The sequence below is a fragment of the Anomaloglossus baeobatrachus genome, unplaced genomic scaffold, assembly GCF_048569485.1.
Source record: "Anomaloglossus baeobatrachus isolate aAnoBae1 unplaced genomic scaffold, aAnoBae1.hap1 Scaffold_3583, whole genome shotgun sequence".
NCBI lineage: Eukaryota > Metazoa > Chordata > Amphibia > Anura > Aromobatidae > Anomaloglossus > Anomaloglossus baeobatrachus.
In genome coordinates, this window is record NW_027442939.1 from 44,007 (window position 1) to 69,724 (window position 25,718).

Sequence of the window (25,718 nt, forward strand, 5' to 3'; positions counted from 1 at the left end):
TTGGAGTGGAAGCGGAGAGATCGCACCAGATGCCAATTCTAGATGTTATCACACCTGTGGTCACTGCAGCAGCAGGTGAATCCACTTTGTCCAAAAGGGATCTATTCCATTCAATTGCAAATGATCTAGATAAGACAGAGAACTGCAGCACGGGGACATAGCCGAGTTGGTCAGGTTGAGTGGTGATGAGTTTGCTATTTGGATGAATAAAGAAAGTCAAAAGTGTGAAAGATAAAAAACAAAAGGAGGAAGTGTGAAAAGTGAATGGGCCAAATTGAGGTGCATATGAAGACGTATGCTTTCTTCCAATTCATTAAATCGGGCTAATATGAATCAGGTGAATTGAGTTCTGCTTTTGGAAACTGGGTTAAGAAGGGGTGCACCGTTCCTGGAGGTACTGCAATACCAGGTCAATGCGTGGAGTGGACAGAGCAAGCTCTTTTTCCATCTCCCTGTTCTAAAAATCCATTTAATATATGGTCCCCAGATAGGGGACGTATCAGATATTAAACTGATAAGAACAGATACTACACTTGATCTTAGCCAAAAGGCCGAGAAGCGATAACCAGAATTGGTTTGGGCCTCGAGTGGCACCCTGGCCTATGCCGGACACATCTTAGGGAGAGAGAGCGAGAGGGAGACAAACCCACGCCTACACAAGACATTTTGTCACCCAAGCCAACCCTTGAAAAGGCTGCTTTGCAGAGCCAAAACAAGAAGAATGGTGCGTTTTGCAGCCGCCGCCCACTGCAATGAATCTGAATAACTCCTCCTTTAGGGCGCAAGCAACTCCCCTCCCCCTTGCAGTCTTTCCAATTCACGATACAAAAAGACGGACAGGACAGGTTGCCTGACTTTCCGTCACTGCCACCCTTTGCCATCCTTACCCGTAGAAAGCCCTTTCATCATCCCCAAACCCTAATCTTTTCCCTTTCCTTCCCAGCCCCCAAACCCTGCCCTCTGTACCTTTCTCACCACCCGCTTCCCTTCTCCTGTCATCCCCCTACCACCCGGGAAAAAAAGAGATTGCCCCCTCCTTCCACTAGCCCACCCTCCCACCCAAAGAACAACTTCTTCTGCGCAGCTTGTTTTCTAGGCAGCAGCGCTATTGTGATGTCATCGGGGGGCATTGTGACAAGCCGCCAGTGTTCCGTCTCTTCATGTTGTGCACAGTTCAAACGGAAAATACATCAACAGGCAGACTACAGAAAAGCTTACTATCAAAGGTTAGAGGGGGGCTTTCTCAGAGGGCTTTTTACAGTTTTTCTATTCCCAATTAGCCGTTTAAGTGTACTTATTGAAAGTAGTAATTCTTTCATAGGCCGCCCTTTCTTAGTATTTGACGTTCCTTATATTGCGGTATGAGGCTTCGCAGTAGGTTGCAAACATTCATCACCCATGACTGTCCCCAATTGAGCTCAGAAGCTCAATGTCTATCATGACCTCTCTTTTAGAATGTCCAAGAGCAAGCAAACTATTCCTCCAGGAGAGGGCGCCAACAGACTACTAAAGAGATCATCATTACTCAAAGAAAACCCCAAAAACCAATGCATGATAGGAATAAACAGGTAACTTTCTTTGGAGTGGAAGCGGAGAGATCGCACCAGATGCCAATTCTAGATGTTATCACACCTGTGGTCACTGCAGCAGCAGGTGAATCCACTTTGTCCAAAAGGGATCTATTCCATTCAATTGCAAATGATCTAGATAAGACAGAGAACTGCAGCACGGGGACATAGCCGAGTTGGTCAGGTTGAGTGGTGATGAGTTTGCTATTTGGATGAATAAAGAAAGTCAAAAGTGTGAAAGATAAAAAACAAAAGGAGGAAGTGTGAAAAGTGAATGGGCCAAATTGAGGTGCATATGAAGACGTATGCTTTCTTCCAATTCATTAAATCGGGCTAATATGAATCAGGTGAATTGAGTTCTGCTTTTGGAAACTGGGTTAAGAAGGGGTGCACCGTTCCTGGAGGTACTGCAATACCAGGTCAATGCGTGGAGTGGACAGAGCAAGCTCTTTTTCCATCTCCCTGTTCTAAAAATCCATTTAATATATGGTCCCCAGATAGGGGACGTATCAGATATTAAACTGATAAGAACAGATACTACACTTGATCTTAGCCAAAAGGCCGAGAAGCGATAACCAGAATTGGTTTGGGCCTCGAGTGGCACCCTGGCCTATGCCGGACACATCTTAGGGAGAGAGAGCGAGAGGGAGACAAACCCACGCCTACACAAGACATTTTGTCACCCAAGCCAACCCTTGAAAAGGCTGCTTTGCAGAGCCAAAACAAGAAGAATGGTGCGTTTTGCAGCCGCCGCCCACTGCAATGAATCTGAATAACTCCTCCTTTAGGGCGCAAGCAACTCCCCTCCCCCTTGCAGTCTTTCCAATTCACGATACAAAAAGACGGACAGGACAGGTTGCCTGACTTTCCGTCACTGCCACCCTTTGCCATCCTTACCCGTAGAAAGCCCTTTCATCATCCCCAAACCCTAATCTTTTCCCTTTCCTTCCCAGCCCCCAAACCCTGCCCTCTGTACCTTTCTCACCACACCGCTTCCCTTCTCCTGTCATCCCCCTACCACCCGGGAAAAAAAGAGATTGCCCCCTCCTTCCACTAGCCCACCCTCCCACCCAAAGAACAACTTCTTCTGCGCAGCTTGTTTTCTAGGCAGCAGCGCTATTGTGATGTCATCGGGGGGCATTGTGACAAGCCGCCAGTGTTCCGTCTCTTCATGTTGTGCACAGTTCAAACGGAAAATACATCAACAGGCAGACTACAGAAAAGCTTACTATCAAAGGTTAGAGGGGGGCTTTCTCAGAGGGCTTTTTACAGTTTTTCTATTCCCAATTAGCCGTTTAAGTGTACTTATTGAAAGTAGTAATTCTTTCATAGGCCGCCCTTTCTTAGTATTTGACGTTCCTTATATTGCGGTATGAGGCTTCGCAGTAGGTTGCAAACATTCATCACCCATGACTGTCCCCAATTGAGCTCAGAAGCTCAATGTCTATCATGACCTCTCTTTTAGAATGTCCAAGAGCAAGCAAACTATTCCTCCAGGAGAGGGCGCCAACAGACTACTAAAGAGATCATCATTACTCAAAGAAAACCCCAAAAACCAATGCATGATAGGAATAAACAGGTAACTTTCTTTGGAGTGGAAGCGGAGAGATCGCACCAGATGCCAATTCTAGATGTTATCACACCTGTGGTCACTGCAGCAGCAGGTGAATCCACTTTGTCCAAAAGGGATCTATTCCATTCAATTGCAAATGATCTAGATAAGACAGAGAACTGCAGCACGGGGACATAGCCGAGTTGGTCAGGTTGAGTGGTGATGAGTTTGCTATTTGGATGAATAAAGAAAGTCAAAAGTGTGAAAGATAAAAAACAAAAGGAGGAAGTGTGAAAAGTGAATGGGCCAAATTGAGGTGCATATGAAGACGTATGCTTTCTTCCAATTCATTAAATCGGGCTAATATGAATCAGGTGAATTGAGTTCTGCTTTTGGAAACTGGGTTAAGAAGGGGTGCACCGTTCCTGGAGGTACTGCAATACCAGGTCAATGCGTGGAGTGGACAGAGCAAGCTCTTTTTCCATCTCCCTGTTCTAAAAATCCATTTAATATATGGTCCCCAGATAGGGGACGTATCAGATATTAAACTGATAAGAACAGATACTACACTTGATCTTAGCCAAAAGGCCGAGAAGCGATAACCAGAATTGGTTTGGGCCTCGAGTGGCACCCTGGCCTATGCCGGACACATCTTAGGGAGAGAGAGCGAGAGGGAGACAAACCCACGCCTACACAAGACATTTTGTCACCCAAGCCAACCCTTGAAAAGGCTGCTTTGCAGAGCCAAAACAAGAAGAATGGTGCGTTTTGCAGCCGCCGCCCACTGCAATGAATCTGAATAACTCCTCCTTTAGGGCGCAAGCAACTCCCCTCCCCCTTGCAGTCTTTCCAATTCACGATACAAAAAGACGGACAGGACAGGTTGCCTGACTTTCCGTCACTGCCACCCTTTGCCATCCTTACCCGTAGAAAGCCCTTTCATCATCCCCAAACCCTAATCTTTTCCCTTTCCTTCCCAGCCCCCAAACCCTGCCCTCTGTACCTTTCTCACCACCCGCTTCCCTTCTCCTGTCATCCCCCTACCACCCGGGAAAAAAAGAGATTGCCCCCTCCTTCCACTAGCCCACCCTCCCACCCAAAGAACAACTTCTTCTGCGCAGCTTGTTTTCTAGGCAGCAGCGCTATTGTGATGTCATCGGGGGGCATTGTGACAAGCCGCCAGTGTTCCGTCTCTTCATGTTGTGCACAGTTCAAACGGAAAATACATCAACAGGCAGACTACAGAAAAGCTTACTATCAAAGGTTAGAGGGGGGCTTTCTCAGAGGGCTTTTTACAGTTTTTCTATTCCCAATTAGCCGTTTAAGTGTACTTATTGAAAGTAGTAATTCTTTCATAGGCCGCCCTTTCTTAGTATTTGACGTTCCTTATATTGCGGTATGAGGCTTCGCAGTAGGTTGCAAACATTCATCACCCATGACTGTCCCCAATTGAGCTCAGAAGCTCAATGTCTATCATGACCTCTCTTTTAGAATGTCCAAGAGCAAGCAAACTATTCCTCCAGGAGAGGGCGCCAACAGACTACTAAAGAGATCATCATTACTCAAAGAAAACCCCAAAAACCAATGCATGATAGGAATAAACAGGTAACTTTCTTTGGAGTGGAAGCGGAGAGATCGCACCAGATGCCAATTCTAGATGTTATCACACCTGTGGTCACTGCAGCAGCAGGTGAATCCACTTTGTCCAAAAGGGATCTATTCCATTCAATTGCAAATGATCTAGATAAGACAGAGAACTGCAGCACGGGGACATAGCCGAGTTGGTCAGGTTGAGTGGTGATGAGTTTGCTATTTGGATGAATAAAGAAAGTCAAAAGTGTGAAAGATAAAAAACAAAAGGAGGAAGTGTGAAAAGTGAATGGGCCAAATTGAGGTGCATATGAAGACGTATGCTTTCTTCCAATTCATTAAATCGGGCTAATATGAATCAGGTGAATTGAGTTCTGCTTTTGGAAACTGGGTTAAGAAGGGGTGCACCGTTCCTGGAGGTACTGCAATACCAGGTCAATGCGTGGAGTGGACAGAGCAAGCTCTTTTTCCATCTCCCTGTTCTAAAAATCCATTTAATATATGGTCCCCAGATAGGGGACGTATCAGATATTAAACTGATAAGAACAGATACTACACTTGATCTTAGCCAAAAGGCCGAGAAGCGATAACCAGAATTGGTTTGGGCCTCGAGTGGCACCCTGGCCTATGCCGGACACATCTTAGGGAGAGAGAGCGAGAGGGAGACAAACCCACGCCTACACAAGACATTTTGTCACCCAAGCCAACCCTTGAAAAGGCTGCTTTGCAGAGCCAAAACAAGAAGAATGGTGCGTTTTGCAGCCGCCGCCCACTGCAATGAATCTGAATAACTCCTCCTTTAGGGCGCAAGCAACTCCCCTCCCCCTTGCAGTCTTTCCAATTCACGATACAAAAAGACGGACAGGACAGGTTGCCTGACTTTCCGTCACTGCCACCCTTTGCCATCCTTACCCGTAGAAAGCCCTTTCATCATCCCCAAACCCTAATCTTTTCCCTTTCCTTCCCAGCCCCCAAACCCTGCCCTCTGTACCTTTCTCACCACCCGCTTCCCTTCTCCTGTCATCCCCCTACCACCCGGGAAAAAAAGAGATTGCCCCCTCCTTCCACTAGCCCACCCTCCCACCCAAAGAACAACTTCTTCTGCGCAGCTTGTTTTCTAGGCAGCAGCGCTATTGTGATGTCATCGGGGGGCATTGTGACAAGCCGCCAGTGTTCCGTCTCTTCATGTTGTGCACAGTTCAAACGGAAAATACATCAACAGGCAGACTACAGAAAAGCTTACTATCAAAGGTTAGAGGGGGGCTTTCTCAGAGGGCTTTTTACAGTTTTTCTATTCCCAATTAGCCGTTTAAGTGTACTTATTGAAAGTAGTAATTCTTTCATAGGCCGCCCTTTCTTAGTATTTGACGTTCCTTATATTGCGGTATGAGGCTTCGCAGTAGGTTGCAAACATTCATCACCCATGACTGTCCCCAATTGAGCTCAGAAGCTCAATGTCTATCATGACCTCTCTTTTAGAATGTCCAAGAGCAAGCAAACTATTCCTCCAGGAGAGGGCGCCAACAGACTACTAAAGAGATCATCATTACTCAAAGAAAACCCCAAAAACCAATGCATGATAGGAATAAACAGGTAACTTTCTTTGGAGTGGAAGCGGAGAGATCGCACCAGATGCCAATTCTAGATGTTATCACACCTGTGGTCACTGCAGCAGCAGGTGAATCCACTTTGTCCAAAAGGGATCTATTCCATTCAATTGCAAATGATCTAGATAAGACAGAGAACTGCAGCACGGGGACATAGCCGAGTTGGTCAGGTTGAGTGGTGATGAGTTTGCTATTTGGATGAATAAAGAAAGTCAAAAGTGTGAAAGATAAAAAACAAAAGGAGGAAGTGTGAAAAGTGAATGGGCCAAATTGAGGTGCATATGAAGACGTATGCTTTCTTCCAATTCATTAAATCGGGCTAATATGAATCAGGTGAATTGAGTTCTGCTTTTGGAAACTGGGTTAAGAAGGGGTGCACCGTTCCTGGAGGTACTGCAATACCAGGTCAATGCGTGGAGTGGACAGAGCAAGCTCTTTTTCCATCTCCCTGTTCTAAAAATCCATTTAATATATGGTCCCCAGATAGGGGACGTATCAGATATTAAACTGATAAGAACAGATACTACACTTGATCTTAGCCAAAAGGCCGAGAAGCGATAACCAGAATTGGTTTGGGCCTCGAGTGGCACCCTGGCCTATGCCGGACACATCTTAGGGAGAGAGAGCGAGAGGGAGACAAACCCACGCCTACACAAGACATTTTGTCACCCAAGCCAACCCTTGAAAAGGCTGCTTTGCAGAGCCAAAACAAGAAGAATGGTGCGTTTTGCAGCCGCCGCCCACTGCAATGAATCTGAATAACTCCTCCTTTAGGGCGCAAGCAACTCCCCTCCCCCTTGCAGTCTTTCCAATTCACGATACAAAAAGACGGACAGGACAGGTTGCCTGACTTTCCGTCACTGCCACCCTTTGCCATCCTTACCCGTAGAAAGCCCTTTCATCATCCCCAAACCCTAATCTTTTCCCTTTCCTTCCCAGCCCCCAAACCCTGCCCTCTGTACCTTTCTCACCACCCGCTTCCCTTCTCCTGTCATCCCCCTACCACCCGGGAAAAAAAGAGATTGCCCCCTCCTTCCACTAGCCCACCCTCCCACCCAAAGAACAACTTCTTCTGCGCAGCTTGTTTTCTAGGCAGCAGCGCTATTGTGATGTCATCGGGGGGCATTGTGACAAGCCGCCAGTGTTCCGTCTCTTCATGTTGTGCACAGTTCAAACGGAAAATACATCAACAGGCAGACTACAGAAAAGCTTACTATCAAAGGTTAGAGGGGGGCTTTCTCAGAGGGCTTTTTACAGTTTTTCTATTCCCAATTAGCCGTTTAAGTGTACTTATTGAAAGTAGTAATTCTTTCATAGGCCGCCCTTTCTTAGTATTTGACGTTCCTTATATTGCGGTATGAGGCTTCGCAGTAGGTTGCAAACATTCATCACCCATGACTGTCCCCAATTGAGCTCAGAAGCTCAATGTCTATCATGACCTCTCTTTTAGAATGTCCAAGAGCAAGCAAACTATTCCTCCAGGAGAGGGCGCCAACAGACTACTAAAGAGATCATCATTACTCAAAGAAAACCCCAAAAACCAATGCATGATAGGAATAAACAGGTAACTTTCTTTGGAGTGGAAGCGGAGAGATCGCACCAGATGCCAATTCTAGATGTTATCACACCTGTGGTCACTGCAGCAGCAGGTGAATCCACTTTGTCCAAAAGGGATCTATTCCATTCAATTGCAAATGATCTAGATAAGACAGAGAACTGCAGCACGGGGACATAGCCGAGTTGGTCAGGTTGAGTGGTGATGAGTTTGCTATTTGGATGAATAAAGAAAGTCAAAAGTGTGAAAGATAAAAAACAAAAGGAGGAAGTGTGAAAAGTGAATGGGCCAAATTGAGGTGCATATGAAGACGTATGCTTTCTTCCAATTCATTAAATCGGGCTAATATGAATCAGGTGAATTGAGTTCTGCTTTTGGAAACTGGGTTAAGAAGGGGTGCACCGTTCCTGGAGGTACTGCAATACCAGGTCAATGCGTGGAGTGGACAGAGCAAGCTCTTTTTCCATCTCCCTGTTCTAAAAATCCATTTAATATATGGTCCCCAGATAGGGGACGTATCAGATATTAAACTGATAAGAACAGATACTACACTTGATCTTAGCCAAAAGGCCGAGAAGCGATAACCAGAATTGGTTTGGGCCTCGAGTGGCACCCTGGCCTATGCCGGACACATCTTAGGGAGAGAGAGCGAGAGGGAGACAAACCCACGCCTACACAAGACATTTTGTCACCCAAGCCAACCCTTGAAAAGGCTGCTTTGCAGAGCCAAAACAAGAAGAATGGTGCGTTTTGCAGCCGCCGCCCACTGCAATGAATCTGAATAACTCCTCCTTTAGGGCGCAAGCAACTCCCCTCCCCCTTGCAGTCTTTCCAATTCACGATACAAAAAGACGGACAGGACAGGTTGCCTGACTTTCCGTCACTGCCACCCTTTGCCATCCTTACCCGTAGAAAGCCCTTTCATCATCCCCAAACCCTAATCTTTTCCCTTTCCTTCCCAGCCCCCAAACCCTGCCCTCTGTACCTTTCTCACCACCCGCTTCCCTTCTCCTGTCATCCCCCTACCACCCGGGAAAAAAAGAGATTGCCCCCTCCTTCCACTAGCCCACCCTCCCACCCAAAGAACAACTTCTTCTGCGCAGCTTGTTTTCTAGGCAGCAGCGCTATTGTGATGTCATCGGGGGGCATTGTGACAAGCCGCCAGTGTTCCGTCTCTTCATGTTGTGCACAGTTCAAACGGAAAATACATCAACAGGCAGACTACAGAAAAGCTTACTATCAAAGGTTAGAGGGGGGCTTTCTCAGAGGGCTTTTTACAGTTTTTCTATTCCCAATTAGCCGTTTAAGTGTACTTATTGAAAGTAGTAATTCTTTCATAGGCCGCCCTTTCTTAGTATTTGACGTTCCTTATATTGCGGTATGAGGCTTCGCAGTAGGTTGCAAACATTCATCACCCATGACTGTCCCCAATTGAGCTCAGAAGCTCAATGTCTATCATGACCTCTCTTTTAGAATGTCCAAGAGCAAGCAAACTATTCCTCCAGGAGAGGGCGCCAACAGACTACTAAAGAGATCATCATTACTCAAAGAAAACCCCAAAAACCAATGCATGATAGGAATAAACAGGTAACTTTCTTTGGAGTGGAAGCGGAGAGATCGCACCAGATGCCAATTCTAGATGTTATCACACCTGTGGTCACTGCAGCAGCAGGTGAATCCACTTTGTCCAAAAGGGATCTATTCCATTCAATTGCAAATGATCTAGATAAGACAGAGAACTGCAGCACGGGGACATAGCCGAGTTGGTCAGGTTGAGTGGTGATGAGTTTGCTATTTGGATGAATAAAGAAAGTCAAAAGTGTGAAAGATAAAAAACAAAAGGAGGAAGTGTGAAAAGTGAATGGGCCAAATTGAGGTGCATATGAAGACGTATGCTTTCTTCCAATTCATTAAATCGGGCTAATATGAATCAGGTGAATTGAGTTCTGCTTTTGGAAACTGGGTTAAGAAGGGGTGCACCGTTCCTGGAGGTACTGCAATACCAGGTCAATGCGTGGAGTGGACAGAGCAAGCTCTTTTTCCATCTCCCTGTTCTAAAAATCCATTTAATATATGGTCCCCAGATAGGGGACGTATCAGATATTAAACTGATAAGAACAGATACTACACTTGATCTTAGCCAAAAGGCCGAGAAGCGATAACCAGAATTGGTTTGGGCCTCGAGTGGCACCCTGGCCTATGCCGGACACATCTTAGGGAGAGAGAGCGAGAGGGAGACAAACCCACGCCTACACAAGACATTTTGTCACCCAAGCCAACCCTTGAAAAGGCTGCTTTGCAGAGCCAAAACAAGAAGAATGGTGCGTTTTGCAGCCGCCGCCCACTGCAATGAATCTGAATAACTCCTCCTTTAGGGCGCAAGCAACTCCCCTCCCCCTTGCAGTCTTTCCAATTCACGATACAAAAAGACGGACAGGACAGGTTGCCTGACTTTCCGTCACTGCCACCCTTTGCCATCCTTACCCGTAGAAAGCCCTTTCATCATCCCCAAACCCTAATCTTTTCCCTTTCCTTCCCAGCCCCCAAACCCTGCCCTCTGTACCTTTCTCACCACCCGCTTCCCTTCTCCTGTCATCCCCCTACCACCCGGGAAAAAAAGAGATTGCCCCCTCCTTCCACTAGCCCACCCTCCCACCCAAAGAACAACTTCTTCTGCGCAGCTTGTTTTCTAGGCAGCAGCGCTATTGTGATGTCATCGGGGGGCATTGTGACAAGCCGCCAGTGTTCCGTCTCTTCATGTTGTGCACAGTTCAAACGGAAAATACATCAACAGGCAGACTACAGAAAAGCTTACTATCAAAGGTTAGAGGGGGGCTTTCTCAGAGGGCTTTTTACAGTTTTTCTATTCCCAATTAGCCGTTTAAGTGTACTTATTGAAAGTAGTAATTCTTTCATAGGCCGCCCTTTCTTAGTATTTGACGTTCCTTATATTGCGGTATGAGGCTTCGCAGTAGGTTGCAAACATTCATCACCCATGACTGTCCCCAATTGAGCTCAGAAGCTCAATGTCTATCATGACCTCTCTTTTAGAATGTCCAAGAGCAAGCAAACTATTCCTCCAGGAGAGGGCGCCAACAGACTACTAAAGAGATCATCATTACTCAAAGAAAACCCCAAAAACCAATGCATGATAGGAATAAACAGGTAACTTTCTTTGGAGTGGAAGCGGAGAGATCGCACCAGATGCCAATTCTAGATGTTATCACACCTGTGGTCACTGCAGCAGCAGGTGAATCCACTTTGTCCAAAAGGGATCTATTCCATTCAATTGCAAATGATCTAGATAAGACAGAGAACTGCAGCACGGGGACATAGCCGAGTTGGTCAGGTTGAGTGGTGATGAGTTTGCTATTTGGATGAATAAAGAAAGTCAAAAGTGTGAAAGATAAAAAACAAAAGGAGGAAGTGTGAAAAGTGAATGGGCCAAATTGAGGTGCATATGAAGACGTATGCTTTCTTCCAATTCATTAAATCGGGCTAATATGAATCAGGTGAATTGAGTTCTGCTTTTGGAAACTGGGTTAAGAAGGGGTGCACCGTTCCTGGAGGTACTGCAATACCAGGTCAATGCGTGGAGTGGACAGAGCAAGCTCTTTTTCCATCTCCCTGTTCTAAAAATCCATTTAATATATGGTCCCCAGATAGGGGACGTATCAGATATTAAACTGATAAGAACAGATTTTTGATTTAATGAAGCTTTCCAAAGCACCACAAAAAATGCATGACCGAAGTCACACCAAAAACAGTGCAAAGGCTAGGATTCGTGTGGACCCCACCGTGAGGAGAGGGTCCCCAAAAATCAACCCCGTCCCTCCGAGCCAGAAGGCCACAGCAAGGGTCAGGGATCTTCGGTGCTCCCCCAAGCCGAAGCCTGGTTGAGCCTTGTCGTTGCTCCCAGCGTCCACCCAGGCATCTTACCCAAGTGGAGTAGAGAGCTACTAGTTATTGGTTTCACAGCCGAAACTGCCCGGACCGTCAACCGGTGTTGGTTTCTCAGCCCAAGGCTAACCGGACCTCCAACCGGGTGTTGGTTTCTCAGCCGAAGCTGACCCAGACCTCCAACCGGGTGTTGGTTTCTCAGCCGAAGCTGACCCGGACCTCCAACCGGGTGTTAGTTTCTCAGCCCAAAGCTGACCAGACCTCCGACCGGGATTATAAAAATTTCCCTTCCTAGCCAGAAGGCCGGGATAGGGTAATATGCTCAAAAAGTATGAAAAGGCAAGGTACGGTGTGCTACAGAGCCCAAGGCTTGCCGGGGTCCCAAGCCAGCAAGCTCAGACTCACTCCAGGGTCGTCAGTCCTGGGGCACGTTGTACTATAGCCCCCCACCCTTACTCAGTCTAATAGCCTTGATCCTGGTAGGGCCATGTTTTCCTCTAGATGAATATACTATCCACCCAGAGTACTAGCAAGCGCAACCTTCCAGTGTGCAGTGTATCATTGTACTAAGGTGGCCTGGAGCTTAAACCACCTCTTCGAACAACACTACACATGATCTTAGCCAAAAGGCCGAGAAGCGATAACCAGAATTGGTTTGGGCCTCGAGTGGCACCCTGGCCTATGCCGGACACATCTTAGGGAGAGAGAGCGAGAGGGAGACAAACCCACGCCTACACAAGACATTTTGTCACCCAAGCCAACCCTTGAAAAGGCTGCTTTGCAGAGCCAAAACAAGAAGAATGGTGCGTTTTGCAGCCGCCGCCCACTGCAATGAATCTGAATAACTCCTCCTTTAGGGCGCAAGCAACTCCCCTCCCCCTTGCAGTCTTTCCAATTCACGATACAAAAAGACGGACAGGACAGGTTGCCTGACTTTCCGTCACTGCCACCCTTTGCCATCCTTACCCGTAGAAAGCCCTTTCATCATCCCCAAACCCTAATCTTTTCCCTTTCCTTCCCAGCCCCCAAACCCTGCCCTCTGTACCTTTCTCACCACCCGCTTCCCTTCTCCTGTCATCCCCCTACCACCCGGGAAAAAAAGAGATTGCCCCCTCCTTCCACTAGCCCACCCTCCCACCCAAAGAACAACTTCTTCTGCGCAGCTTGTTTTCTAGGCAGCAGCGCTATTGTGATGTCATCGGGGGGCATTGTGACAAGCCGCCAGTGTTCCGTCTCTTCATGTTGTGCACAGTTCAAACGGAAAATACATCAACAGGCAGACTACAGAAAAGCTTACTATCAAAGGTTAGAGGGGGGCTTTCTCAGAGGGCTTTTTACAGTTTTTCTATTCCCAATTAGCCGTTTAAGTGTACTTATTGAAAGTAGTAATTCTTTCATAGGCCGCCCTTTCTTAGTATTTGACGTTCCTTATATTGCGGTATGAGGCTTCGCAGTAGGTTGCAAACATTCATCACCCATGACTGTCCCCAATTGAGCTCAGAAGCTCAATGTCTATCATGACCTCTCTTTTAGAATGTCCAAGAGCAAGCAAACTATTCCTCCAGGAGAGGGCGCCAACAGACTACTAAAGAGATCATCATTACTCAAAGAAAACCCCAAAAACCAATGCATGATAGGAATAAACAGGTAACTTTCTTTGGAGTGGAAGCGGAGAGATCGCACCAGATGCCAATTCTAGATGTTATCACACCTGTGGTCACTGCAGCAGCAGGTGAATCCACTTTGTCCAAAAGGGATCTATTCCATTCAATTGCAAATGATCTAGATAAGACAGAGAACTGCAGCACGGGGACATAGCCGAGTTGGTCAGGTTGAGTGGTGATGAGTTTGCTATTTGGATGAATAAAGAAAGTCAAAAGTGTGAAAGATAAAAAACAAAAGGAGGAAGTGTGAAAAGTGAATGGGCCAAATTGAGGTGCATATGAAGACGTATGCTTTCTTCCAATTCATTAAATCGGGCTAATATGAATCAGGTGAATTGAGTTCTGCTTTTGGAAACTGGGTTAAGAAGGGGTGCACCGTTCCTGGAGGTACTGCAATACCAGGTCAATGCGTGGAGTGGACAGAGCAAGCTCTTTTTCCATCTCCCTGTTCTAAAAATCCATTTAATATATGGTCCCCAGATAGGGGACGTATCAGATATTAAACTGATAAGAACAGATACTACACTTGATCTTAGCCAAAAGGCCGAGAAGCGATAACCAGAATTGGTTTGGGCCTCGAGTGGCACCCTGGCCTATGCCGGACACATCTTAGGGAGAGAGAGCGAGAGGGAGACAAACCCACGCCTACACAAGACATTTTGTCACCCAAGCCAACCCTTGAAAAGGCTGCTTTGCAGAGCCAAAACAAGAAGAATGGTGCGTTTTGCAGCCGCCGCCCACTGCAATGAATCTGAATAACTCCTCCTTTAGGGCGCAAGCAACTCCCCTCCCCCTTGCAGTCTTTCCAATTCACGATACAAAAAGACGGACAGGACAGGTTGCCTGACTTTCCGTCACTGCCACCCTTTGCCATCCTTACCCGTAGAAAGCCCTTTCATCATCCCCAAACCCTAATCTTTTCCCTTTCCTTCCCAGCCCCCAAACCCTGCCCTCTGTACCTTTCTCACCACCCGCTTCCCTTCTCCTGTCATCCCCCTACCACCCGGGAAAAAAAGAGATTGCCCCCTCCTTCCACTAGCCCACCCTCCCACCCAAAGAACAACTTCTTCTGCGCAGCTTGTTTTCTAGGCAGCAGCGCTATTGTGATGTCATCGGGGGGCATTGTGACAAGCCGCCAGTGTTCCGTCTCTTCATGTTGTGCACAGTTCAAACGGAAAATACATCAACGGGCAGACTACAGAAAAGCTTACTATCAAAGGTTAGAGGGGGGCTTTCTCAGAGGGCTTTTTACAGTTTTTCTATTCCCAATTAGCCGTTTAAGTGTACTTATTGAAAGTAGTAATTCTTTCATAGGCCGCCCTTTCTTAGTATTTGACGTTCCTTATATTGCGGTATGAGGCTTCGCAGTAGGTTGCAAACATTCATCACCCATGACTGTCCCCAATTGAGCTCAGAAGCTCAATGTCTATCATGACCTCTCTTTTAGAATGTCCAAGAGCAAGCAAACTATTCCTCCAGGAGAGGGCGCCAACAGACTACTAAAGAGATCATCATTACTCAAAGAAAACCCCAAAAACCAATGCATGATAGGAATAAACAGGTAACTTTCTTTGGAGTGGAAGCGGAGAGATCGCACCAGATGCCAATTCTAGATGTTATCACACCTGTGGTCACTGCAGCAGCAGGTGAATCCACTTTGTCCAAAAGGGATCTATTCCATTCAATTGCAAATGATCTAGATAAGACAGAGAACTGCAGCACGGGGACATAGCCGAGTTGGTCAGGTTGAGTGGTGATGAGTTTGCTATTTGGATGAATAAAGAAAGTCAAAAGTGTGAAAGATAAAAAACAAAAGGAGGAAGTGTGAAAAGTGAATGGGCCAAATTGAGGTGCATATGAAGACGTATGCTTTCTTCCAATTCATTAAATCGGGCTAATATGAATCAGGTGAATTGAGTTCTGCTTTTGGAAACTGGGTTAAGAAGGGGTGCACCGTTCCTGGAGGTACTGCAATACCAGGTCAATGCGTGGAGTGGACAGAGCAAGCTCTTTTTCCATCTCCCTGTTCTAAAAATCCATTTAATATATGGTCCCCAGATAGGGGACGTATCAGATATTAAACTGATAAGAACAGATTTTTGATTTAATGAAGCTTTCCAAAGCACCACAAAAAATGCATGACCGAAGTCACACCAAAAACAGTGCAAAGGCTAGGATTCGTGTGGACCCCACCGTGAGGAGAGGGTCCCCAAAAATCAACCCCGTCCCTCCGAGCCAGAAGGCCACAGCAAGGGTCAGGGATCTTCGGTGCTCCCCCAAGCCGAAGCCTGGTTGAGCCTTGTCGTTGCTCCCAGCGTCCACCCAGGCATCTTACCCAAGTGGAGTAGAGAGCTACTAGTTGTTGGTTTCGCAGCCGAAACTGCCCGGACCGTCAACCGGTGTTGGTTTCTCAGCCCAAGGCTAACCGGACCTCCAACCGGGTGTTGGTTTCTCAGCCGAAGCTGACCCAGACCTCCAACCGGGTGTTGGTTTCTCAGCCGAAACTGACCCAGACCTCCAACCGGGTGTTAGTTTCTCAGCCCAAAGCTGACCAGACCTCCGACCGGGATTGTAAAAATTTCCCTTCCTAGCCAGAAGGCCGGGATAGGGTAATATGCTCAAAAAGTATGAAAAAGCAAGGTACGGTGTGCTACAGAGCCCAAGGCTTGCCGGGGTCCCAAGCCAGCAAGCTCAGACTCACTCCAGGGTCGTCAGTCCTGGGGCACGTTGTACCATAGCCCCCCCACCCTTACTCAGTCTAATAGCCTCGATCCTGGTAGGGCCATGTTTTCCTCTAGATGAATATACTATCCACCCAGAGTACTAGCAAGCGCAACCTTCCAGTGTGCATTGTATCATTGTACTAAGGTGGCCTGGAGCTTAAACCACCTCTTCGAACAACACTACACTTGATCTTAGCCAAAAGGCCGAGAAGCGATAACCAGAATTGGTTTGGGCCTCGAGTGGCACCCTGGCCTATGCCGGACACATCTTAGGGAGAGAGAGCGAGAGGGAGACAAACCCACGCCTACACAAGACATTTTGTCACCCAAGCCAACCCTTGAAAAGGCTGCTTTGCAGAGCCAAAACAAGAAGAATGGTGCGTTTTGCAGCCGCCGCCCACTGCAATGAATCTGAATAACTCCTCCTTTAGGGCGCAAGCAACTCCCCTCCCCCTTGCAGTCTTTCCAATTCACGATACAAAAAGACGGACAGGACAGGTTGCCTGACTTTCCGTCACTGCCACCCTTTGCCATCCTTACCCGTAGAAAGCCCTTTCATCATCCCCAAACCCTAATCTTTTCCCTTTCCTTCCCAGCCCCCAAACCCTGCCCTCTGTACCTTTCTCACCACCCGCTTCCCTTCTCCGGTCATCCCCCTACCACCCGGGAAAAAAAGAGATTGCCCCCTCCTTCCACTAGCCCACCCTCCCACCCAAAGAACAACTTCTTCTGCGCAGCTTGTTTTCTAGGCAGCAGCGCTATTGTGATGTCATCGGGGGGCATTGTGACAAGCCGCCAGTGTTCCGTCTCTTCATGTTGTGCACAGTTCAAACGGAAAATACATCAACAGGCAGACTACAGAAAAGCTTACTATCAAAGGTTAGAGGGGGGCTTTCTCAGAGGGCTTTTTACAGTTTTTCTATTCCCAATTAGCCGTTTAAGTGTACTTATTGAAAGTAGTAATTCTTTCATAGGCCGCCCTTTCTTAGTATTTGACGTTCCTTATATTGCGGTATGAGGCTTCGCAGTAGGTTGCAAACATTCATCACCCATGACTGTCCCCAATTGAGCTCAGAAGCTCAATGTCTATCATGACCTCTCTTTTAGAATGTCCAAGAGCAAGCAAACTATTCCTCCAGGAGAGGGCGCCAACAGACTACTAAAGAGATCATCATTACTCAAAGAAAACCCCAAAAACCAATGCATGATAGGAATAAACAGGTAACTTTCTTTGGAGTGGAAGCGGAGAGATCGCACCAGATGCCAATTCTAGATGTTATCACACCTGTGGTCACTGCAGCAGCAGGTGAATCCACTTTGTCCAAAAGGGATCTATTCCATTCAATTGCAAATGATCTAGATAAGACAGAGAACTGCAGCACGGGGACATAGCCGAGTTGGTCAGGTTGAGTGGTGATGAGTTTGCTATTTGGATGAATAAAGAAAGTCAAAAGTGTGAAAGATAAAAAACAAAAGGAGGAAGTGTGAAAAGTGAATGGGCCAAATTGAGGTGCATATGAAGACGTATGCTTTCTTCCAATTCATTAAATCGGGCTAATATGAATCAGGTGAATTGAGTTCTGCTTTTGGAAACTGGGTTAAGAAGGGGTGCACCGTTCCTGGAGGTACTGCAATACCAGGTCAATGCGTGGAGTGGACAGAGCAAGCTCTTTTTCCATCTCCCTGTTCTAAAAATCCATTTAATATATGGTCCCCAGATAGGGGACGTATCAGATATTAAACTGATAAGAACAGATACTACACTTGATCTTAGCCAAAAGGCCGAGAAGCGATAACCAGAATTGGTTTGGGCCTCGAGTGGCACCCTGGCCTATGCCGGACACATCTTAGGGAGAGAGAGCGAGAGGGAGACAAACCCACGCCTACACAAGACATTTTGTCACCCAAGCCAACCCTTGAAAAGGCTGCTTTGCAGAGCCAAAACAAGAAGAATGGTGCGTTTTGCAGCCGCCGCCCACTGCAATGAATCTGAATAACTCCTCCTTTAGGGCGCAAGCAACTCCCCTCCCCCTTGCAGTCTTTCCAATTCACGATACAAAAAGACGGACAGGACAGGTTGCCTGACTTTCCGTCACTGCCACCCTTTGCCATCCTTACCCGTAGAAAGCCCTTTCATCATCCCCAAACCCTAATCTTTTCCCTTTCCTTCCCAGCCCCCAAACCCTGCCCTCTGTACCTTTCTCACCACCCGCTTCCCTTCTCCTGTCATCCCCCTACCACCCGGGAAAAAAAGAGATTGCCCCCTCCTTCCACTAGCCCACCCTCCCACCCAAAGAACAACTTCTTCTGCGCAGCTTGTTTTCTAGGCAGCAGCGCTATTGTGATGTCATCGGGGGGCATTGTGACAAGCCGCCAGTGTTCCGTCTCTTCATGTTGTGCACAGTTCAAACGGAAAATACATCAACAGGCAGACTACAGAAAAGCTTACTATCAAAGGTTAGAGGGGGGCTTTCTCAGAGGGCTTTTTACAGTTTTTCTATTCCCAATTAGCCGTTTAAGTGTACTTATTGAAAGTAGTAATTCTTTCATAGGCCGCCCTTTCTTAGTATTTGACGTTCCTTATATTGCGGTATGAGGCTTCGCAGTAGGTTGCAAACATTCATCACCCATGACTGTCCCCAATTGAGCTCAGAAGCTCAATGTCTATCATGACCTCTCTTTTAGAATGTCCAAGAGCAAGCAAACTATTCCTCCAGGAGAGGGCGCCAACAGACTACTAAAGAGATCATCATTACTCAAAGAAAACCCCAAAAACCAATGCATGATAGGAATAAACAGGTAACTTTCTTTGGAGTGGAAGCGGAGAGATCGCACCAGATGCCAATTCTAGATGTTATCACACCTGTGGTCACTGCAGCAGCAGGTGAATCCACTTTGTCCAAAAGGGATCTATTCCATTCAATTGCAAATGATCTAGATAAGACAGAGAACTGCAGCACGGGGACATAGCCGAGTTGGTCAGGTTGAGTGGTGATGAGTTTGCTATTTGGATGAATAAAGAAAGTCAAAAGTGTGAAAGATAAAAAACAAAAGGAGGAAGTGTGAAAAGTGAATGGGCCAAATTGAGGTGCATATGAAGACGTATGCTTTCTTCCAATTCATTAAATCGGGCTAATATGAATCAGGTGAATTGAGTTCTGCTTTTGGAAACTGGGTTAAGAAGGGGTGCACCGTTCCTGGAGGTACTGCAATACCAGGTCAATGCGTGGAGTGGACAGAGCAAGCTCTTTTTCCATCTCCCTGTTCTAAAAATCCATTTAATATATGGTCCCCAGATAGGGGACGTATCAGATATTAAACTGATAAGAACAGATACTACACTTGATCTTAGCCAAAAGGCCGAGAAGCGATAACCAGAATTGGTTTGGGCCTCGAGTGGCACCCTGGCCTATGCCGGACACATCTTAGGGAGAGAGAGCGAGAGGGAGACAAACCCACGCCTACACAAGACATTTTGTCACCCAAGCCAACCCTTGAAAAGGCTGCTTTGCAGAGCCAAAACAAGAAGAATGGTGCGTTTTGCAGCCGCCGCCCACTGCAATGAATCTGAATAACTCCTCCTTTAGGGCGCAAGCAACTCCCCTCCCCCTTGCAGTCTTTCCAATTCACGATACAAAAAGACGGACAGGACAGGTTGCCTGACTTTCCGTCACTGCCACCCTTTGCCATCCTTACCCGTAGAAAGCCCTTTCATCATCCCCAAACCCTAATCTTTTCCCTTTCCTTCCCAGCCCCCAAACCCTGCCCTCTGTACCTTTCTCACCACCCGCTTCCCTTCTCCTGTCATCCCCCTACCACCCGGGAAAAAAAGAGATTGCCCCCTCCTTCCACTAGCCCACCCTCCCACCCAAAGAACAACTTCTTCTGCGCAGCTTGTTTTCTAGGCAGCAGCGCTATTGTGATGTCATCGGGGGGCATTGTGACAAGCCGCCAGTGTTCCGTCTCTTCATGTTGTGCACAGTTCAAACGGAAAATACATCAACAGGCAGACTACAGAAAAGCTTACTATCAAAGGTTAGAGGGGGGCTTTCTCAGAGGGCTTTTTACAGTTTTTCTATTCCCAATTAGCCGTTTAAGTGTACTTATTGAAAGTAGTAATTCTTTCATAGGCCGCCCTTTCTTAGTATTTGACGTTCCTTATATTGCGGTATGAGGCTTCGCAGTAGGTTGCAAACATTCATCACCCATGACTGTCCCCAATTGAGCTCAGAAGCTCAATGTCTATCATGACCTCTCTTTTAGAATGTCCAAGAGCAAGCAAACTATTCCTCCAGGAGAGGGCGCCAACAGACTACTAAAGAGATCATCATTACTCAAAGAAAACCCCAAAAACCAATGCATGATAGGAATAAACAGGTAACTTTCTTTGGAGTGGAAGCGGAGAGATCGCACCAGATGCCAATTCTAGATGTTATCACACCTGTGGTCACTGCAGCAGCAGGTGAATCCACTTTGTCCAAAAGGGATCTATTCCATTCAATTGCAAATGATCTAGATAAGACAGAGAACTGCAGCACGGGGACATAGCCGAGTTGGTCAGGTTGAGTGGTGATGAGTTTGCTATTTGGATGAATAAAGAAAGTCAAAAGTGTGAAAGATAAAAAACAAAAGGAGGAAGTGTGAAAAGTGAATGGGCCAAATTGAGGTGCATATGAAGACGTATGCTTTCTTCCAATTCATTAAATCGGGCTAATATGAATCAGGTGAATTGAGTTCTGCTTTTGGAAACTGGGTTAAGAAGGGGTGCACCGTTCCTGGAGGTACTGCAATACCAGGTCAATGCGTGGAGTGGACAGAGCAAGCTCTTTTTCCATCTCCCTGTTCTAAAAATCCATTTAATATATGGTCCCCAGATAGGGGACGTATCAGATATTAAACTGATAAGAACAGATACTACACTTGATCTTAGCCAAAAGGCCGAGAAGCGATAACCAGAATTGGTTTGGGCCTCGAGTGGCACCCTGGCCTATGCCGGACACATCTTAGGGAGAGAGAGCGAGAGGGAGACAAACCCACGCCTACACAAGACATTTTGTCACCCAAGCCAACCCTTGAAAAGGCTGCTTTGCAGAGCCAAAACAAGAAGAATGGTGCGTTTTGCAGCCGCCGCCCACTGCAATGAATCTGAATAACTCCTCCTTTAGGGCGCAAGCAACTCCCCTCCCCCTTGCAGTCTTTCCAATTCACGATACAAAAAGACGGACAGGACAGGTTGCCTGACTTTCCGTCACTGCCACCCTTTGCCATCCTTACCCGTAGAAAGCCCTTTCATCATCCCCAAACCCTAATCTTTTCCCTTTCCTTCCCAGCCCCCAAACCCTGCCCTCTGTACCTTTCTCACCACCCGCTTCCCTTCTCCTGTCATCCCCCTACCACCCGGGAAAAAAAGAGATTGCCCCCTCCTTCCACTAGCCCACCCTCCCACCCAAAGAACAACTTCTTCTGCGCAGCTTGTTTTCTAGGCAGCAGCGCTATTGTGATGTCATCGGGGGGCATTGTGACAAGCCGCCAGTGTTCCGTCTCTTCATGTTGTGCACAGTTCAAACGGAAAATACATCAACAGGCAGACTACAGAAAAGCTTACTATCAAAGGTTAGAGGGGGGCTTTCTCAGAGGGCTTTTTACAGTTTTTCTATTCCCAATTAGCCGTTTAAGTGTACTTATTGAAAGTAGTAATTCTTTCATAGGCCGCCCTTTCTTAGTATTTGACGTTCCTTATATTGCGGTATGAGGCTTCGCAGTAGGTTGCAAACATTCATCACCCATGACTGTCCCCAATTGAGCTCAGAAGCTCAATGTCTATCATGACCTCTCTTTTAGAATGTCCAAGAGCAAGCAAACTATTCCTCCAGGAGAGGGCGCCAACAGACTACTAAAGAGATCATCATTACTCAAAGAAAACCCCAAAAACCAATGCATGATAGGAATAAACAGGTAACTTTCTTTGGAGTGGAAGCGGAGAGATCGCACCAGATGCCAATTCTAGATGTTATCACACCTGTGGTCACTGCAGCAGCAGGTGAATCCACTTTGTCCAAAAGGGATCTATTCCATTCAATTGCAAATGATCTAGATAAGACAGAGAACTGCAGCACGGGGACATAGCCGAGTTGGTCAGGTTGAGTGGTGATGAGTTTGCTATTTGGATGAATAAAGAAAGTCAAAAGTGTGAAAGATAAAAAACAAAAGGAGGAAGTGTGAAAAGTGAATGGGCCAAATTGAGGTGCATATGAAGACGTATGCTTTCTTCCAATTCATTAAATCGGGCTAATATGAATCAGGTGAATTGAGTTCTGCTTTTGGAAACTGGGTTAAGAAGGGGTGCACCGTTCCTGGAGGTACTGCAATACCAGGTCAATGCGTGGAGTGGACAGAGCAAGCTCTTTTTCCATCTCCCTGTTCTAAAAATCCATTTAATATATGGTCCCCAGATAGGGGACGTATCAGATATTAAACTGATAAGAACAGATACTACACTTGATCTTAGCCAAAAGGCCGAGAAGCGATAACCAGAATTGGTTTGGGCCTCGAGTGGCACCCTGGCCTATGCCGGACACATCTTAGGGAGAGAGAGCGAGAGGGAGACAAACCCACGCCTACACAAGACATTTTGTCACCCAAGCCAACCCTTGAAAAGGCTGCTTTGCAGAGCCAAAACAAGAAGAATGGTGCGTTTTGCAGCCGCCGCCCACTGCAATGAATCTGAATAACTCCTCCTTTAGGGCGCAAGCAACTCCCCTCCCCCTTGCAGTCTTTCCAATTCACGATACAAAAAGACGGACAGGACAGGTTGCCTGACTTTCCGTCACTGCCACCCTTTGCCATCCTTACCCGTAGAAAGCCCTTTCATCATCCCCAAACCCTAATCTTTTCCCTTTCCTTCCCAGCCCCCAAACCCTGCCCTCTGTACCTTTCTCACCACCCGCTTCCCTTCTCCTGTCATCCCCCTACCACCCGGGAAAAAAAGAGATTGCCCCCTCCTTCCACTAGCCCACCCTCCCACCCAAAGAACAACTTCTTCTGCGCAGCTTGTTTTCTAGGCAGCAGCGCTATTGTGATGTCATCGGGGGGCATTGTGACAAGCCGCCAGTGTTCCGTCTCTTCATGTTGTGCACAGTTCAAACGGAAAATACATCAACAGGCAGACTACAGAAAAGCTTACTATCAAAGGTTAGAGGGGGGCTTTCTCAGAGGGCTTTTTACAGTTTTTCTATTCCCAATTAGCCGTTTAAGTGTACTTATTGAAAGTAGTAATTCTTTCATAGGCCGCCCTTTCTTAGTATTTGACGTTCCTTATATTGCGGTATGAGGCTTCGCAGTAGGTTGCAAACATTCATCACCCATGACTGTCCCCAATTGAGCTCAGAAGCTCAATGTCTATCATGACCTCTCTTTTAGAATGTCCAAGAGCAAGCAAACTATTCCTCCAGGAGAGGGCGCCAACAGACTACTAAAGAGATCATCATTACTCAAAGAAAACCCCAAAAACCAATGCATGATAGGAATAAACAGGTAACTTTCTTTGGAGTGGAAGCGGAGAGATCGCACCAGATGCCAATTCTAGATGTTATCACACCTGTGGTCACTGCAGCAGCAGGTGAATCCACTTTGTCCAAAAGGGATCTATTCCATTCAATTGCAAATGATCTAGATAAGACAGAGAACTGCAGCACGGGGACATAGCCGAGTTGGTCAGGTTGAGTGGTGATGAGTTTGCTATTTGGATGAATAAAGAAAGTCAAAAGTGTGAAAGATAAAAAACAAAAGGAGGAAGTGTGAAAAGTGAATGGGCCAAATTGAGGTGCATATGAAGACGTATGCTTTCTTCCAATTCATTAAATCGGGCTAATATGAATCAGGTGAATTGAGTTCTGCTTTTGGAAACTGGGTTAAGAAGGGGTGCACCGTTCCTGGAGGTACTGCAATACCAGGTCAATGCGTGGAGTGGACAGAGCAAGCTCTTTTTCCATCTCCCTGTTCTAAAAATCCATTTAATATATGGTCCCCAGATAGGGGACGTATCAGATATTAAACTGATAAGAACAGATACTACACTTGATCTTAGCCAAAAGGCCGAGAAGCGATAACCAGAATTGGTTTGGGCCTCGAGTGGCACCCTGGCCTATGCCGGACACATCTTAGGGAGAGAGAGCGAGAGGGAGACAAACCCACGCCTACACAAGACATTTTGTCACCCAAGCCAACCCTTGAAAAGGCTGCTTTGCAGAGCCAAAACAAGAAGAATGGTGCGTTTTGCAGCCGCCGCCCACTGCAATGAATCTGAATAACTCCTCCTTTAGGGCGCAAGCAACTCCCCTCCCCCTTGCAGTCTTTCCAATTCACGATACAAAAAGACGGACAGGACAGGTTGCCTGACTTTCCGTCACTGCCACCCTTTGCCATCCTTACCCGTAGAAAGCCCTTTCATCATCCCCAAACCCTAATCTTTTCCCTTTCCTTCCCAGCCCCCAAACCCTGCCCTCTGTACCTTTCTCACCACCCGCTTCCCTTCTCCTGTCATCCCCCTACCACCCGGGAAAAAAAGAGATTGCCCCCTCCTTCCACTAGCCCACCCTCCCACCCAAAGAACAACTTCTTCTGCGCAGCTTGTTTTCTAGGCAGCAGCGCTATTGTGATGTCATCGGGGGGCATTGTGACAAGCCGCCAGTGTTCCGTCTCTTCATGTTGTGCACAATTCAAACGGAAAATACATCAACAGGCAGACTACAGAAAAGCTTACTATCAAAGGTTAGAGGGGGGCTTTCTCAGAGGGCTTTTTACAGTTTTTCTATTCCCAATTAGCCGTTTAAGTGTACTTATTGAAAGTAGTAATTCTTTCATAGGCCGCCCTTTCTTAGTATTTGACGTTCCTTATATTGCGGTATGAGGCTTCGCAGTAGGTTGCAAACATTCATCACCCATGACTGTCCCCAATTGAGCTCAGAAGCTCAATGTCTATCATGACCTCTCTTTTAGAATGTCCAAGAGCAAGCAAACTATTCCTCCAGGAGAGGGCGCCAACAGACTACTAAAGAGATCATCATTACTCAAAGAAAACCCCAAAAACCAATGCATGATAGGAATAAACAGGTAACTTTCTTTGGAGTGGAAGCGGAGAGATCGCACCAGATGCCAATTCTAGATGTTATCACACCTGTGGTCACTGCAGCAGCAGGTGAATCCACTTTGTCCAAAAGGGATCTATTCCATTCAATTGCAAATGATCTAGATAAGACAGAGAACTGCAGCACGGGGACATAGCCGAGTTGGTCAGGTTGAGTGGTGATGAGTTTGCTATTTGGATGAATAAAGAAAGTCAAAAGTGTGAAAGATAAAAAACAAAAGGAGGAAGTGTGAAAAGTGAATGGGCCAAATTGAGGTGCATATGAAGACGTATGCTTTCTTCCAATTCATTAAATCGGGCTAATATGAATCAGGTGAATTGAGTTCTGCTTTTGGAAACTGGGTTAAGAAGGGGTGCACCGTTCCTGGAGGTACTGCAATACCAGGTCAATGCGTGGAGTGGACAGAGCAAGCT

At 46.7% G+C, this 25,718-nt stretch overlaps 15 non-coding genes across 15 annotated transcripts; all 15 read right to left on the minus strand.

Annotated features, from left to right (window-relative positions):
- Positions 1-372: 372 nt before the first annotated feature.
- On the minus strand, positions 373-563 carry LOC142273155 (U2 spliceosomal RNA). The gene has a single exon (XR_012737896.1). It is a non-coding gene; the product is annotated as a U2 spliceosomal RNA (small nuclear RNA).
- A 1,387-nt stretch (positions 564-1,950) lies between these two features.
- On the minus strand, positions 1,951-2,141 carry LOC142273156 (U2 spliceosomal RNA). Its single transcript, XR_012737897.1, has one exon. It is a non-coding gene; the product is annotated as a U2 spliceosomal RNA (small nuclear RNA).
- A 1,388-nt stretch (positions 2,142-3,529) lies between these two features.
- On the minus strand, positions 3,530-3,720 carry LOC142273157 (U2 spliceosomal RNA). Its single transcript, XR_012737898.1, has one exon. It is a non-coding gene; the product is annotated as a U2 spliceosomal RNA (small nuclear RNA).
- A 1,387-nt stretch (positions 3,721-5,107) lies between these two features.
- On the minus strand, positions 5,108-5,298 carry LOC142273158 (U2 spliceosomal RNA). The gene has a single exon (XR_012737899.1). It is a non-coding gene; the product is annotated as a U2 spliceosomal RNA (small nuclear RNA).
- Positions 5,299-6,685: 1,387 nt separating this feature from the next.
- LOC142273159 (U2 spliceosomal RNA) lies at positions 6,686-6,876 on the minus strand. Its single transcript, XR_012737900.1, has one exon. It is a non-coding gene; the product is annotated as a U2 spliceosomal RNA (small nuclear RNA).
- Positions 6,877-8,263: 1,387 nt separating this feature from the next.
- LOC142273162 (U2 spliceosomal RNA) lies at positions 8,264-8,454 on the minus strand. Its single transcript, XR_012737902.1, has one exon. It is a non-coding gene; the product is annotated as a U2 spliceosomal RNA (small nuclear RNA).
- A 1,387-nt stretch (positions 8,455-9,841) lies between these two features.
- LOC142273163 (U2 spliceosomal RNA) lies at positions 9,842-10,032 on the minus strand. The gene has a single exon (XR_012737903.1). It is a non-coding gene; the product is annotated as a U2 spliceosomal RNA (small nuclear RNA).
- Positions 10,033-11,419: 1,387 nt separating this feature from the next.
- LOC142273175 (U2 spliceosomal RNA) lies at positions 11,420-11,612 on the minus strand. The gene has a single exon (XR_012737914.1). It is a non-coding gene; the product is annotated as a U2 spliceosomal RNA (small nuclear RNA).
- A 2,189-nt stretch (positions 11,613-13,801) lies between these two features.
- Positions 13,802-13,992, minus strand: LOC142273164 (U2 spliceosomal RNA). The gene has a single exon (XR_012737904.1). It is a non-coding gene; the product is annotated as a U2 spliceosomal RNA (small nuclear RNA).
- A 1,387-nt stretch (positions 13,993-15,379) lies between these two features.
- Positions 15,380-15,572, minus strand: LOC142273176 (U2 spliceosomal RNA). The gene has a single exon (XR_012737915.1). It is a non-coding gene; the product is annotated as a U2 spliceosomal RNA (small nuclear RNA).
- Positions 15,573-17,762: 2,190 nt separating this feature from the next.
- Positions 17,763-17,953, minus strand: LOC142273165 (U2 spliceosomal RNA). Its single transcript, XR_012737905.1, has one exon. It is a non-coding gene; the product is annotated as a U2 spliceosomal RNA (small nuclear RNA).
- A 1,387-nt stretch (positions 17,954-19,340) lies between these two features.
- Positions 19,341-19,531, minus strand: LOC142273166 (U2 spliceosomal RNA). Its single transcript, XR_012737906.1, has one exon. It is a non-coding gene; the product is annotated as a U2 spliceosomal RNA (small nuclear RNA).
- Positions 19,532-20,918: 1,387 nt separating this feature from the next.
- On the minus strand, positions 20,919-21,109 carry LOC142273167 (U2 spliceosomal RNA). Its single transcript, XR_012737907.1, has one exon. It is a non-coding gene; the product is annotated as a U2 spliceosomal RNA (small nuclear RNA).
- Positions 21,110-22,496: 1,387 nt separating this feature from the next.
- On the minus strand, positions 22,497-22,687 carry LOC142273168 (U2 spliceosomal RNA). Its single transcript, XR_012737908.1, has one exon. It is a non-coding gene; the product is annotated as a U2 spliceosomal RNA (small nuclear RNA).
- Positions 22,688-24,074: 1,387 nt separating this feature from the next.
- Positions 24,075-24,265, minus strand: LOC142273169 (U2 spliceosomal RNA). The gene has a single exon (XR_012737909.1). It is a non-coding gene; the product is annotated as a U2 spliceosomal RNA (small nuclear RNA).
- Between the last annotated feature and the right edge of the window lie 1,453 nt (positions 24,266-25,718).